The sequence below is a fragment of the Chlorocebus sabaeus genome, chromosome 10, assembly GCF_047675955.1.
Source record: "Chlorocebus sabaeus isolate Y175 chromosome 10, mChlSab1.0.hap1, whole genome shotgun sequence".
NCBI classification, from domain to species: Eukaryota; Metazoa; Chordata; class Mammalia; order Primates; family Cercopithecidae; genus Chlorocebus; species Chlorocebus sabaeus.
This window is the reverse complement of record NC_132913.1, coordinates 35,744,738-35,761,279: the sequence shown is the minus strand read 5'-3', so window position 1 is coordinate 35,761,279 and position 16,542 is coordinate 35,744,738. Positions and strand designations below refer to the sequence as shown.

The 16,542-nt window shown below is 36.3% G+C and overlaps 1 protein-coding gene across 13 annotated transcripts in view; it reads right to left on the bottom strand.

Annotated features, from left to right (window-relative positions):
• Window positions 1-16,542, bottom strand: part of MBD5 (methyl-CpG binding domain protein 5) — a 505,406-nt gene that overhangs the window by 63,396 nt on the left and 425,468 nt on the right. Inside the window, exon 1 of one of the 13 annotated variants that reach the window (XM_007964926.3) lies at window positions 9,612-9,782. The exons of the other annotated variants lie outside the window; for them this stretch is intronic. The gene's annotated coding sequence lies outside the window, so the exon portion shown is untranslated. Of the gene's footprint in view, window positions 1-9,611; window positions 9,783-16,542 lie in introns of those variants that run through there. 13 annotated transcript variants of the gene reach the window in all.

The window sequence follows — 16,542 nt, the reverse complement described above, 5'->3', positions numbered from 1 at the left end:
AGTCTCTTTTTGTTGCCCAGGCTGGTCTTGAACTCCTGAGCTCAAATGATCCTCTTGCCTTGGCCTTCCAAAGTGCTAGGATTACAAGTACGAGCCACTGTGCTTGGCTTAAATGTGTATTTTTTTTTTTTTTTTGAGACGGAGTCTCACTCTGTCACCCAGGCTGGAGGGCAGTGGCACAATCTCGGCTCACTGCAAGCTCTGACTCCCGGGTTCACACCATTCTCCTGTCTCAGCCTCCCAAGTAGCTGGGACCACAGGCGCCCGCCACCACGCCCGGCTAATTTTTTGTATTTTTAGTAGAGACGGGGTTTCACCATGTTAGCCAGGATGGTCTGGATCTCCTGACCTCGTGATCCACCCGCCTCGGCCTCCCAAAGTGCTGGGATGAGCCACCGCACCCGGCCAAATGTGAATTTCTTAAGTTATACTCAAAAAAACATGAAGTGACACCATGAAAATAAGTAAATAGCTATTCTTCATAAACCTTGCTGAATAACATCAAATGCCAAATTCTTCTGATTAAATGATTAATGATAAAAATAATGAATTGGTTTTTGAGTCATGTGATATTATGAGTAAATTCTATTAAAATATTTATAATGACATCACACATTGATCTTGTGCTCAGTGGATGGGACTACTGGGAGACACAACAGGACAGAATTAGTACCCAATTAATTATTGATTTATCAAGATGAGACTATGTACATTAGGTAAAACATAGATATTTGGTATATCTAAATCATGGCTTATACTTTTAATACTATGATTATAAATTTAGCTCATGAAATATTTAAAGGTAATTAAGAAGTCCACTCTATTCCTATATCTGCAAGAGTGAACACCTCATATTCTCCAATTGAGAACAAGTCCTACATAAAACCCGCCTTTATATTTATGTTCCAAAACAATATATACATGTAACAACAGACATGATTGGATTAAAAATAATAACATTACTATTTTGGAGAGGGAAGTCTGAGTGGCTACAACATAATTATCATTTTATTGGATAATAAATGAACATATTCATAATCTTTCCATCGTTAGTGACTGAATTATGCTTGTTAGAGTAACCCTAAATGACATTTCCCCGTTCTAATTATCTTTCACCATCACGTCAATTATTCAAACAGTTCCTTCACAGTACCTAGTCAATCCCTCAGTCAACCTTCCTCCATCTGTTTCACCTTTCACCTATTTATTGAAGACATGCATTTTTATTTATGAGCACACTTATCTTGCAGTTACATCTTTTTCATATTTTTAAACTGTGCAATAGATTAGCCCCATTTTTGGCCTAGTTATTTTTGCATTGCTTATCTTCACTGTGCAGTCACTTCTTCCAAAATATACCTCTCAGATACATCCTTTGTAAGCGATCCAATACCTCTGCCAGGCTCCACTTATTCACTCAAACTACCCCAGCACATTTACATTTGTTTTATATAGTTGTACAAGGATACCCTAGAAAGGCAAATCTCTCTTGCCCTTGCCACTCACTAGAGAGAAATTCTCTAGCTTCAGATGTCCTTGACCATTCAGTGCAGAAAAGTGTAAAAGTTCACAACCTGAGATGAGGGATCATAATGATGTAGGAAAGTTATATTTTTCATCAGCTCTCAAGGTACAGAGACAGGCTCCTGAGCATGAGGCCAGTCCTCAGAGTCAAGGTAGCAGGCATGCTTGTCTGTGCCCATCTTTGGTCAATAAGATTATTTATACCAGGCCATATTTTGCTACGAAAATTCAGGAACTTGTACACTCTAGTCACATAGAAGTCTTCATTGAACAAAATGCTAAGTGTGGTAGGTTGCCGCAGAATTGCAGTTCCTTCCATCAGGAAATGAATTTATCACTCCATACGTTGAATCTTCTTGGCAGGCCTTGTGATTTGCTTTGACCAGTGGAATTTGATGCATATGATACTGTTCAAGTTTTGCACCTAAAACTCAAAAGGCCTTATAACTTTTGCTCTTGTTTCTTGGAATGCCATCATCATGTGAACAATCTGAGCTAGCCCCATCGAGGATGAGAGATCACGTGAAGAGAGAAGTCTAGCTGTCCAGCCAGTCCAGCTGAGGCCCTAGACTTGTAAGTAAATATAGCCAGCACCATGTGGAATATGGATGAGCTGCTAGAGCTGGGCCCAGTCTTAACTGCCAACTCACAGAATGAAAAATATTATTTCAAATAGCCAAAAACTATACTGAAAACAATTACAAAGCCTAAAATAGGGGTTAACTTAAACCAATCATAGTATTGACAGGCTACGTAGCCTTAATGGTTAACAGCAGACGCTAGAAGCTGACTGGGTTTGAACCTTGGCTCTACCCTTTATTAACTTGTGACCTTGCACAAGTTTTACAATTTCTTATAAAATGGGGATTATAACCATATAGGATTGTTCTGGGAAAAAAGTAAGTAAATGTAGATGTGCCTAGCACACAGTAAGTATCCAAATTGTTATTAGTCATATATAGCTATGAAAGTCATATTACAGAAATTTTAATAGCACTGGGAAAAAGACCATGATTTTGTTAGGTGAAAAAATGTACTATAAAATTATACATATAATTATCATCTTAATTTACAAAATGATACTATTTATATAGACATAGGAATAGAACACCACTATACTCTGTATGTTCTCTGGTAATGGATAAACATACTTTCTCATTGCCTTTCTGGATTTTCAAATTTTTCTGTAATAAACATATATTAGCTCTGTAATCAGGGAAAATACTATCTTCAAAAAATTAAGTGTTATATCTGTAGAAGAGCTAATTAATGTTTCCCTAATCCTTAGAAGTATTAGGGAAGCTTTTTATTGGAAAGCTTCATGCCCAGTAATATGCTATTATTTCTCTTTCTGTTTTATTCAAAAGGAGAAAAAGATATGGAGAGTCGGAAAGAATACTGCATTAACCTATTATGATCTACATACTGCAAGTAAAAATTAAGGCTGTCCTTTAGATTGGTTCTAAAATGCCTCCGGGTGTCATGCTCACTTTTCTACTTGGAATATTGTCTCCCATCTCACCCTCTTGTTCTTCACTGAATAGTGCCCATTTATCTCAGTTTAAATGTCACTTTCTCAGAGAAGTCTTCCCTCATCTCCCTAATCTTTACTTAACTTTCCGAGTCTTTAAACTAGGTTCCCCTTGTAATTCTCCCATATAATATACAGTTCTTTTGCTTCACAGAAGTTATTACAAACAACTGAGCTTTCTCTTCGCCCTTGACATCCTACAATATTGCAAAAGAAAAAGCAGTTGAGACAAAGAAGTTCAGGTTAAAGCTTCACTTTGTGCCTTTGAAAATATATAATGAGATGGGAAGTGAAGGTCTGTATGCATATATGGAAAATACTTACTATGAAACACTTCCTTTCATTAAAGCCAAAAGTGAACAATTACCAGCTCTCAAATACATATCTTTAAAAAAAATTTATCTTTTATATTTTATGCAAACCCACCTAGGAATGTACTTAAGGAATGTAGGGAATTGTTTTAAAGAATAGTAACAAGTTATACCAGAACATCTATGAACAAAACGATAAACTCACTATAATTCTCAAGGAAAAATTATTTATGATTTATTCCTGTATGTTAGCTGTCAGCACAGCGGTTACTTTTTGCTTTTCTGTAATATGGTGATTTCTCATAAGGAATACCGATAAAAAAACTTGGCTGCATTTACATAATCTATTTAAGAGTACACGAACAAGGTTTGGGGGGTAATTTTCACATCTTATCTGTGCATTACTAGTATTTTGTCTACTCAGGATGCAGCTTAATATATGAATGTCAAATCTTTGCTGAAAAATGATGTATATCAATTTTGTTTATTCCCAAACCTGTACGATGAGAATACAATAATGTAAATTATATCTATTTGAGGGTTTGCAACACACCAAATGGTGTATTCATATATACACTAATATTTACATACACTTTTACTATAAAAATATTTAGTACTCTTCAATTCATTTAACAGTGGCTGCCAAGTTCCTACTTGGATTAATCAATACCAAACAGAGGTAAAGTAATTTATACTTTATATAAAGTATATAAATAAACATAAATAAATCAATACCAAACAGAGGTAAAGTAACACCCTACTAGTCCCCTAGTAACCTTGAAAATCAGGTTACTCAAAGGAAAAATAAGACAACTCCTCACCCACTGAAGAAACATACCCAAAGACACTGTGTCTGAATATGTATCTAGGAACACCCAAGTCCAATAAGTCTCTCCAGCAAATGTTATTACATGTTCAAGATAACTACAGTCTAGTAAAGTATCTGGTAAGGTCTTTCAAAAAACAAGAGGAGGAAGATTATTTCTGTGCAGATTTTAGAAAAGGGAGCCCAAAGAGCATATAATCTCTAAGTCCCATGAAATAAGTGATCTTTTATTGTATTTCTGTGGCTCACATATCAGGAATGAAACAAGTAGTAAAACCCATGGATGTTTAATGGCCTCATATGAAAAGTGTCTCAAGGAGACTCCATTCAGTACTTGACTGACTGTTCATTGGAATGATGAGGATGGCAGAGAAAATGTAGCGGCCACAGAAAACTTATGCACAAAGTACTCAGGTTGGAGAGGGAGGGAGTTTCAATATAACCAAATGAGGCATACAGTGTTTTAGAGGATGTTCTGAAAAAAGCAAAAACTGTAAAAGTCTCTAATTTAACAAACAGACAAGCAAAATGTAAGAGCAGTCATACACAGGAGGACTTTGGGTCAAACCCCACCTACAGAAGTGTTTGGCTTGCACATGGTTTAAGAATAATAATATAAGTAAATTAATTGACAATATTTAAATCAAAAGATTTCACATAACAATTCTATTTCCTGCTTTACCTGAGAAACTAGACAATATGGTAACACTAGGCCAACATTCCTGCCTTACAACAATTATCTGGAACAGAGCAGCGGCTGCTCCTCCAGAAACAACTTGGCTCTCCAGTTCACTGCAATAACTTCCTGCTTCATTCCCATCAGCCTGGCCTCTATAGGCATTTGGGTTTCCAACTTCTGGAATAGAAAGTACCTTGAGATAAGGCTGAAGGTTTCACTGTAGCCCTTAACAAGAGGTACAACTTATTTTGCTACATAGCCATTTATCCTACATTTCGTAGTTTCTTCAAAAGGGTAAATGACGAATTCTTAGTAGATCATTATGCACTACCAATGTGTGTAGGAGGGCCAGTAAGCCAGCTAAAACCATAAGCACACAGGTAACTTTCCTAAGGAAATTGAGACTGTGGTGATTATTGACTTAGAGGAAGTAAAGGATACAGAGAACCATCCAATTTCAATCCTCTACTTTCATTCCTTCCCTTCCCTCCCTCTCTCCCTTCCTCCCTCCCTCCCCCCTTCCTCCCTTCCTTCTTTCCTTCCTCCCTCCCTCCCTCCCTCCCTCCCTCCCTCCCTCCCTCCCTCCCTTCCTTCCTTCCTTCCTTCCTTCCTTCCTTCCTTCCTTCCTTCCTTCCTTCCTTCAATTCTTTCTTTCTCTTTCTTTCTTTCCACCATCATTGGCAATATCACATTATCATTATCTCAGGAACTTATCTTGGGAATCAAATAATTATGGAATCGAATTGTACAATTACTTATTTTAGGATATATAAAATGCCACTGAATTTTTTCTGGATTAAAAAATTGTTTTCTTTTAGCAAATAAAAAAATTTATCAAGTCTTTCAAAGGTATACTTGAGATCTTACAACCTGTTTACTTTCTCTTAGTCATCAGGAAGATATTACTATATTCTGTGTGACAAGGCTCTTTCTCAGCCTGGGTAAAATAATCCTTGGAACAGTCTAAATTATTTTGTTCTATTTCCATGGCCACCACTGGATAACCTTCTGATTATCTGATGGATTTCATAGGTGCTCTGATATAATTCAGTTACTTACTCGGATAGCAAGCTCAAGTATTTCAGTCACACACACACACACACACACACACACACACACACACACACACAAATAAATACATTAAATACATACATACACACACATAGGTAATCTGGTATACAAATTAATTTCTTGTAAATATTGATAGTCTGTGTTAGATCCCACAGGCCAGGCTCATCACTCTTGAGAACAAGAACAAAATCAAGTTTTTAATCTGGAAGAGCTACCCTGGACCACAGTTACTCCATAGGGTACTCCCACCATTGAGGTCTTCCCTTCATATCCAGACTATTGTTGTGTTCGTTTGTTTGTGTTTGGATACCACCTTCCTCTAACTACATCATTACTAGAAAAACTAGGGAATGATTTTGAACCAGAGCAGGACAAGGGAAGTGTAGGACAGGGTGTGGCAACATGCTTGGGTGGTGCTGTTTCTCAGATAGCAGCCAAGAGAGACAAAGGAGCAACCAAGGGATGTGGAAACAAGGTCAACTGGCATTTCTATTATATAATCCTGATATAATAAATGCCTCCAGGCATTATAATTAATGTTGCAAGTATTGGACATCAACTCTATGTGAGGCACTGTGATGGATGCTGGGAATCCAAACATGAAGAGAACGTAGTCCTCACCTTAAGGAGCTTACTGTCTGGGGAGCGGAGGGGTGGGAAGTGGGGCATAACACTGAATGATAGTTGTTATGATAGGGCTAAGTATGGCGTGCTAATTAAGCCTAAAGAGAGAGTTAATCTAGTTTTCAAGAATTGGTAGGTGTGGGCAGGAGACATCTAGGGCTGCATGGAGCTTAGATGGGCAAAGAAAAGGTTAGTAGGAGACCTGAAACTTCACCTAATCTTTGCAAGTGATCTTATTTCCGGAAGATTAATACTGAAGATTTTATATTTCTGTCTGTTAATAACATTTCTAATATCGTATTCATTTTTAGCTGGTAAACAAACATAGAGGTATCATTTTGTCAGACTTTTTAACCTTGAGATGTGGTAAGTGATGAAGCAGTAATAAATATTTTCCAAAGGAAGATGTGGATCCCTGCCTGATGCCTGAAATAGAAAATGATGACCAGACATTTAGATAAGCAAATGCTGTTTTTTTGACAAAGTATTATGAAAGAATGATGATTTGCTTCAATAAGAAAGGAATATTAGATGTGAGTGCATCTGCTTCAGAAGACAAAAAGAGCAACACATGGGTGAGAAAGTATTAGCCTTAGATAAAGTAGTTTAAAACCACTGAAATGTGCATCCTTTAATAAAAGAAGTCTATAACTTATGAGAAGAAGATGGCTATGGTGCTAAAGTTATTTTAGCCAAATGAATAAATAATATTTCCATTTATCTTATCCACTTCCAGGAACTGCACTGAACACTTTATATATACACAAATTAGCTCATTTAATCCTTTAAATTTGTTTTTAATTTTTGTGGGTACACAGTAGGTATATATATGTATGAGTTACATGAGATATTTTCATATAGGCCTGCAATACATAATAATCACATTAGGATAAGTGGGGTATCTATCATGTCAAGCATTTATCCTTTGTGTTATGAACAACCCAATTATACTCTTTCAGTTATTTTAAAATGTACAACTAAATTATTTTTGACAATAGTCACCCTGTTGTGCTAGCAAATACTCTGTCTTATTCATTCTTTCTATTTTTTGTACTCATTAGCCATCTCCACTTCTCCCCACAAACCCCCACTACCCTTCCCAGCCTCTGGTAACCATCCTTCTACTTTCTATTTCTATGAGTTCAATTATTTTAGTTTTTAGCTCCCACAAATAAGTGAGAACATGTGAAGTTTGTCTTTGTGCACTTGGCTTATTTCATTTCACATAATGACCTCCAATTCCAACCATGCTGTTTCAAATGATAGGATCTCATTCTTCTTTTGGCTGAATAGTACTCCATTGTATATATACTACATTTTCTTTATCCATTCATCTGTTGATGGACACATAGGTTGCTTCCAAATCTTGGCTATTGTGAATGGTGCTGCAATAAACATGAGAGTGCAGATATCTGATACAGATTTCCATTCTTTTGGGTATCTACCTAGGAGTGGGACTGCTGGATCGTATGGTAGCTCCATTTTTAGTTTTTTGAGGAACCTCCAAACTGTTCTCTCTTTACATTCCCAATTTACATTTCCACCAACAATGTACAAAGGTTCCCTTTTCTCCACATCATCACCAGCATTCATTGCCTGATTTTTGCATAAAAGCCATTTTAACTGGGGTGAGATGGTATCTCACTGTAGTTTAGTTTTGTTTGCATTTCTCTGATGATCAGTGATGTTGAGCACCTTTTCATATGCCTGTTTGCCATTTATATGACTTCTTTTGAGAAATGTCTGTTCAGATCTTTTGTCCATTATTAAATCAGATTATTAGATTTTTTTCCTATAGAGCTGTTTGAGCTCCTTGTATATTCTGGTTATTGATCTCTGTCAGATAGGTAGTTTGTAAATATTTTCTCCCATTCTGTGGGTTGCCTCTTCACTTTGTTGATTGTTTTCTTGGTTGTATAGAAGCTTTTCAACTTGATGTGGTCCTGTTTGTCCATTTTTGCTTTTGTTGTCTGTGCTTGTATTACTCAAGAAATTTTTGCCCACTCCAATGTCCTGGAGAGTTTCTCCAACGTTTTCTTGTAGTAGTTTCATAGTTTGAGGTCTTAGATATCTGAGTCTTTGATCCGTTTTGATTTGATTTTTGTATATTGCAAGAGATAGGGGTCTAGTTTCAATCTTTTATATATGGATATCCAAGCTCATTTAATCCTTATCGCAATTGTATAAGGCAATGCTTTTATTTTTTCTGTTCTAGAGTTATGGAAATGGGATGAGAAATTACGTAAATGTACTATCTTTCTTTCTCTGGTAATTATCATTTTTTCTACTTTCATTTCTCCTTAGTATTTATTACTATCTAACATAGTCTATTTTTTTACAATTTATCTTATTATTGTCTGTCTCCTCTGACAAGAATGTAAGCTCTGTGAGCACATGGGATATAGCAGTCATCATAGCAGACAAAAATCCCTGCTAATTTTTGTTTTGGGTTCACTAGCTCCTTGAAGGTTGGCTTTGTATCACTTCTTCCCCCATAGCACAAAGTACAAGCCTTGCACGTACTGAAACCAAAAATACTTGCTGAGTGAGTGATGAACACTATTAATTAGTAGGCATATACCAAGCCCTCAGCACTGAACTAGTCGCCGTAAGATAAGGAAGTACAAAATACAGTCTCTGATTTAAAATAACACTTAGGAATAGAGCTAGGGATGAAGCATGAAATAGAAAGAAACATGAGGAATACCAAGGGCATAAAAGAAGTCCTCACATGTCAATAATTCCATTCTCAATCATCTAACAATGTTTCAAAATGCCTACTCATAGCTCCTCCCAAGATACCATTGTATTCTGTTGCGCTAAACTTTCTTGTAAATGCCTGAACAATGTGTTTACAACTCTGAGCCTTCGCATATGTTGCTCTCTGGGCATAGAAAAACTTCCCCCCATTTTCTTTAAAGTAACCTTTTATTATCCTGCCTAGAGTTACCTGCTTATTCCTCTTTCATCCTACATGTGTTACATGTACGTTACAGCACTTGGCAAACTCTGTTTTAATATACACACATTACTTGTCTTATTTACCTTTGTGTTCCTGGTTTCCAAACAAATTGTCAGGTACATAGTATGCAAACAATGTGCTTCAAGTTTAATTACTCATTTTTCTCTCCTTTCAAAATACTAAAAAACTTTCTTTTTTACTCTCCTAAAATAGAACCATAGATAGAAAAGTTCTTCTTAATAATATATTAAAATCACCCAGTGGTAAATACATACACACAGATAGATGCTAACTGCAGGTATATATTCAATCAAAACTGAGTGGAGGCTGAATCTACTTTTCTTATTTTATTTTCAGCACAATTCCACCTTCAGGGGATATCACCAGTGCCTAGAAGAGTGCCTGGCACACAGAAAATGACTTGTTGAATAAATAAATGAATGCTTGCATAAAAACCATGTCATTAAATGCTAAACAACATTTCATAAACTAGATGTATTATAGGAACTCAGAAATAAAGTAACAAATCAGAAAAACAGTGAACTAAGGAGTAGAAAGTTTGGTATCTGCCATTTTCTAGTTTTATAGCTTTGAGCAAGAAACATTTAAACTGATCTTTAACTTCTTAATTTGTAAAAATAATAGATTAGGCTAGTTTTCAAATTATTTTACCAGAAGTCTCCATTGTTGAATGAAATGTAAATGGAACTGCCATTAAATAAAACAGAAAAGATTCATTAGTAAAAATTCATAAGATCAAGTTATGATACTACTTATTTAAATTCATTATTAAGAATGGGCCGGGTGCAGTGGCTCACTCCTGTAATCCTAGCACTTTGGGATGCCAAGGTGGGAGGTCTGCTTGAGGCCAGGAGCTTGAGATCAGCCTGGGCAACATAGCAGAACCCTGTCTCTACAAAAAATTTTTACAAATTAGTTGGGCATGGTGGTGCCTGCCTGTAGTCCCAGCTACCTGGGAGACTGAGGCAGGAGGACTGCTTGAGCTCAGGAGTTTGAGGCTGCAATAAACTATGATCATGCCACTGCACTTCAGTTTGGGCAACAGGGCTAAAGTGCATCTCTTAAAAAAAAAAAAAAAAAATGAACACAGGTGACAACTACAATTTTAAATTATCCTCATCAGCAGTGCCATTTTCTGTATTTTGTTTTGGTTTTAAAATGTTGATACAATTCTGATTACCACAAATACACTATTACAAATGGTAACAGTTATTAAAAAAATAATTTGGCAATATTAAGATTTCTGCAATTAAAATGGTCCAGCGGCTTGAATGAGGAGTATAGAAAATTTTGTTTTCAAAACTGAGGGACTATAATCATCATTCATATTTCTGGTCACAAATATAAAAAATAGACAAGAACCACCCAAAACTTAAATTAAGCAAGAAAACTTTCTTTAATGTAGTATTATCATATTAACTTATCATTGCAAACTAAAGTGCCAAAGTACACATGACAGAAAGATACCCCTACTTCTGTTTGTACTTAATATGCCATCCTAGTGCCAATCATAACCTCGAAAGACACAATCCTGAACACCCTAATCCTGAATGCTGAAATCCCAGAAGATCAAAATCCTTAAAGTCTAAAATCTTGAAAATCAGAATCCCAAAAACTTAAAATTTCAAATGCTGAAATCCTGAAAGCCAAATATTGAGGAAGGGATTAGTGATTTTCACTTGTACACGAGACAGTTGGATCATGTTAGGTGGAACGATTACTTTGTTCTTGTCTTTATTGGAAGTTAAGTGTGGTTTAAGGGGATGTGTTTGGATGTCAGGTTCATAAGAGGTGGACTGGTGGGCTTAAGTTTAGGTGTTAACTTGACTAGGTTAAGTAATACCTAGTAAAACATTATTTTTAGTGTATCTGTGATGGTGTTTCCAGGAGTGTGAGTCTGAGTGAACTAACTGGGAAAGTTCTTCTCTCAATGTTGGCAGGCACCATCCAATCTGATGCGGGCCTAGAGAGAAGTAATACAGAAGGCAAACTGGTCTCTTTGAAAACTTGGACACACATTTCTTTTGTTGCTTTGGACATCAGAACTACAGGCTGCTGGGCTTTGGACTCCAGGACTTACAGCAGTGGCATCCCAGGGTCTCCAGCTTGCAGATGGCCTGCAATGGGACTTTTCAGCCATCATAATAGCATGAGCCAAGTCCCCTAATAAATCTCCCCTCATATATCTATATACATATTCTCTTGGTTCTCTCTCTCTGGTCAACTCTGTCTAATATAGATTTTGTATCAAGAAGCCAAATATCCTTCCTTCTTACTGTATTCCTCACAACACTATGGAAGAGATCTGTGAAATTGTTCTGTTGCAAAAGAGCTGTGATCAGGTAAGTGTACAAGGCTGCTTAATAATGACAGATACAAAGTTTAAAAGCTAATTATTATTGGTGTGTGAAAGCAGAAAATTGCTTAATTGAAATGTCTGGGCAGTAACCAGACTTTCAAGTGACAGCATTTACTTACAAAATGTGTAGACCACTATGACTCTCCAAATACAAGTGCAGTGAGTGTTTTGAAGATCACAGAAGTGAAAAGGCAGACGAAAAATACAAAAAATCTTTCCTACCAAATTATTAGTTGTGTATGACTTTGTAGCTTCACATATAGCACCAATATGATATACTATGTATTTCATCTTTGCATCATTTCCAATACTGGATGTACAAAATGTGTAAGACTTTCAGAGAGTTCTAATTCATTTTATGCATTTATTGCAAATTTGACTTCACGAAAGTACATTATCACAAGTTGACTTTGTGTGAAAGCATTGTGGGTGTATATAAAATGTTGAAACTTCCTCAATAAATCAAGAGAGGTCCTTTTCGTATATCTGCATTTCTAAAAGATAAAAACTAAAATTCTCGTGATCTTGGCTCTTTGGGCATATGTGGTGGTGACCCATTAAGGCTTTTGATTAATCTCATCAAAAGACTTAGGTTGTCTGTCATGGTATTTCAGATGATTGCAATCATAAAGCTGGGTGCAAACAATTACCAACTGTAGTAACATGTGCTTATATATTTCACTTTTTGGCCTATTTCTTCATGAATATGGTTCATCTGCTCATAACTGTTTCACCTATGTGACTGTCATTAGTACACCTGTTTCTGCTTGTAAAAATATGAATGTTATTATTTCCTATTTCATTGTGTAAAGTGGCCTGTGAAGTGTTGTGACATGTTTTTATGTTTATCAAATAGATTTTGTTTTCAAAGTGTAAATAAAAGTCTTTAAAGAGTTTTTAAAATTACTTTTTCCAGAATAACATTTTTGAGATTTTGATCTTTTGAGATAGTAACTTTCAAGATTTTAGACATTAGGGAATTTGATGTTTCAGGATTTCAATATTTGGGATTATAGCTTCAGGATTGTGGCTTTTGGGATTATGGCCCAAATCTATGGCATACATATGCTGCAGCAGTGGTCTTGCTTGTATAATTTGATTTGGATATGTAATATTGCACCCGAGATTTAAAAAGGCCAGCTATAAACTTAAAAATAAAAACATATGGGCTGGGCGTGGTGGCTCACACCTGTAATCTCAGCACTTTGGGAGGCCGAGGTGGGTGGATGACAAGGTCAGGAGATCGAGACCATCCTGGCTAATATGGTGAAACCCTGTCTCTACTGAAAATACAAAACATTAGCCAGGCGCGGTGGCATGTGTCTATAGTCCCAGCTACTTGGGAGGCTAAGGCAAGAGAATAGCTTGAACCCAGGAGGTGGAGGTTGCAGTGAGCCAAGATCGCACCACTGCACTCCAGCCTGGGTGACAGAGCGAACATATAAAAAATAAATAAAAACATATATTCATAGGAAGTTCAAATACCTACATAAAAATTAGTAGGGAAGCTTTAATTGGCAGTCCATAAAAATATAAACTAATAGGGTAGCTCAGTTTTATTTTGTGATCCCTAATGTGTTACACTTTGGTAAAACACATCTGAGTGTGCATGTTATTTTTATTACAGTCTTAAATTATTTAATACGTTTAAAATATTTAAATGTTGCAGCCAACATTTGGAAAACCTTGAAGAACCTCCTGTGAACTGGATATTCTTTCTAGTCCTTTCAATTCTATCATTTCTACATAATCTAGAAAAGCAAGGGCCAGATGTGGTGGCTCACGCCTGTGATCTCAGCACTTTGGGAGGCTGAGACAGGTGGATCACCTGAGGTCGGGAGTTCGAGACCAGCCTGACCAACATGGAGAAACCCCGTCTCTACTAAAAATACAAAATTAGCCTGGTGTGGTGGTGCATGCCTGTAGTCTCAGCTACTTGGGAGGCTGAGGCAAGAGAATCGCTTGAACTCAGGAGGTGGAGGTTGCAGTGAGCCGAGATTGTACCACTGCATTCCAGCCTGGGCAACAGAGCAAGACTATGCCTCCAAAAAACAAAAACAAAAACAAAAACAAAAACAAAAAAACACAAGAAATAATTTATAAAGTTTTTTTGATTTCTTCAAATAAATCTTGTACAAATTTACTGAGATTAGACACTCATGGGAGAAGAAAGAGCCTGATCAGACAGAAGTAGAGAACTTGTGTTAGGGAGTATCAAGAAATATTACATTTAAGAAAACATGTCAATCTTCCTAAAACAGGCAGATTCCCTACACAGATAAACTAAAAACAGCTTGGTATCATAAATCCATGACACCTTATAAACAGAAATATTGCTGGTCTATAGGTATCTTAACTTACAAATGCAATTTCATTCCTATGTAGCTATTTTTTGATAACATCTGTCAGATGTAGAATATCTTTTCACTGAATTTGCCTTCATTTACTTGAAGAATATATTCTGATTTGAACTATAGAGGAAACTCTCTTAACTGACTTCTATTTAAACAAATCACTGAATTAATCAAAATTGCATTTCCTTTTGGACACAGACAGAATGGAAAGAGACAGGAAGAAAGCAAGCCACCTGGAAAACATATTTGAGGATATTGTCTATGAAAACTTTCCCAATCTCACTAGAGAGGCCAACATTCAAATTCAAGAAATGCAGAGAATCCCTGCAAGATATTACACGAGAAGACCACTCCTAAGACATAATCATCAGATTTTTCAAGGTTGAAATGAAAGAAAAAAATGTTAAAGGCAGCTAGAGAGAAGGGGCAGGTCATCTACAAAGGAAATCTCTTCAGGCTAATAGCAGACCTTTCAGCAGAAACCCTACAAGCCAGAAGAGACTGGGGCCCTATATTCAGCATTCTTGAAGAAAAAAATGTCCATCCAAGCATTTCATATCCAGGCAAACTAAGCTTCACAAGTGAAGGAGAAATAAGATCCTTTTCAGACAAGCAAATGCTAAGAGAATTCATTACTACCAGACCTGCCGTATAAGAGTTCCCTCAATATGGAAAGGAAAGACTGTTACCAGTCACTTCAGAAAAAGTGCACAGATGAGTGACACTATAAAGCAACCACAGAAACAAATCTGCAAAACCAGCTAACCAAATAATGACATTATTGATATGTACAGATTTGATCCTAACTATGAATGTAAGTGGATGAAATGCCCCAATTAAAAGGCATAGAATAGCAAGCTAGAAAAAGAAGCAAGACTCAAAGGTATGCTGTCTTCAAGTGATCCATCTCACATTCAATGACACCCATGGGCTCAAAGTAAAGGGATGGAGAAAACTCTACCAAGAAAATAGAAAAAAGCAGAGGTTGCTACTCTAATTTCAGACAAACAGATTTTAAACCAATAATGATCAAAAAAGACAATGAAGAGCACATGTAATGCTTACCATTATGTAAATGACAAAGGGTTCAATTCAACAAGAAGACCTAACTATCTAAATATATATGCACCCAACAGAGGAGCACCCAGATTCATAAAACAAGTTCTTAGAGACCTATGAAGAGGTATAGATTCCCACACAATAATAGTGGGAGACTTCAACACCGTACTGACAGTGTTAGACAGATCATCAAGGCAGAAAACTAAAAATGCTATTCAGGACTTGAACTGGACTCTTGACCAAACGGACATAATAGACATCTACAGAATTCTCTACCCCAAAACACCAGAATATACATTCTTCTCATCACCACATGACACATACTCTAAAATGGATCACACATTTGAACATAAGACAATCCTTTGCAAATGCAAAGCACCAAAATCAACCAACTCCACTCCTGGACCACAGCACAATAAAAACAGAAATCAACAGTAAGATAATCACTCAAAACCATACAAGTACATGGAAATTAAACAACCTGCTCCTGAATGACTTTTAGGTAAATAATGAAATTAAGACTGAAATCCAGAAACTCATTGAAACTGATGAGAAAAAAGCTACAACATACCAGAATCTCTTGGACATAGCTAAGGCAGTGTTAAAAGCAAAGTTTATAGCATTAAATAATCAAATCAAAAAGTGGGAAAACTCTCAAATTAACAACCTGACATCACAACTAGAAGCAGTAGAAAAGCAAGACAAAAGTAACCCCAAAGCTAGCAAAAGACAAGAAATAACAAAAATCAGAGCTGAACTGAGGGAAATTGAGCCAGGAAAACCCACACAAAATATGAACGAATCCAGAATTCATTTCTTTGAAAAAGTGAATAGGATAGATAGACCAGTTGCTAGACAAATAAAGAAAAAAGAAGATCTGAATGAACACAATTAGAAATGACAAAGGGTATGTTACTACTGATGCCGCAAAAAAACAAAAAAACCATCGGCCACCACTGTGAACACAAACAAGAAAATCTAGAAGAAATGTATAAACTCTGGAAATATATAACCTCTCAAGACTGAACCAGAATGAAACTGAATCCCTGAACAGATCAATAATGAGTTCTGAAATTGAATCAGTAATAAAAAGCCTACCAACCAGGAAAAAAACCAGGACCAGATGGATTCACAGCTGAATTCTACCATTCTACCAGGTGTATAAAGAAGATTTGGTACCATTTTTACTGAAACTATTAAAAAAAAAAAAGAAAACAAACA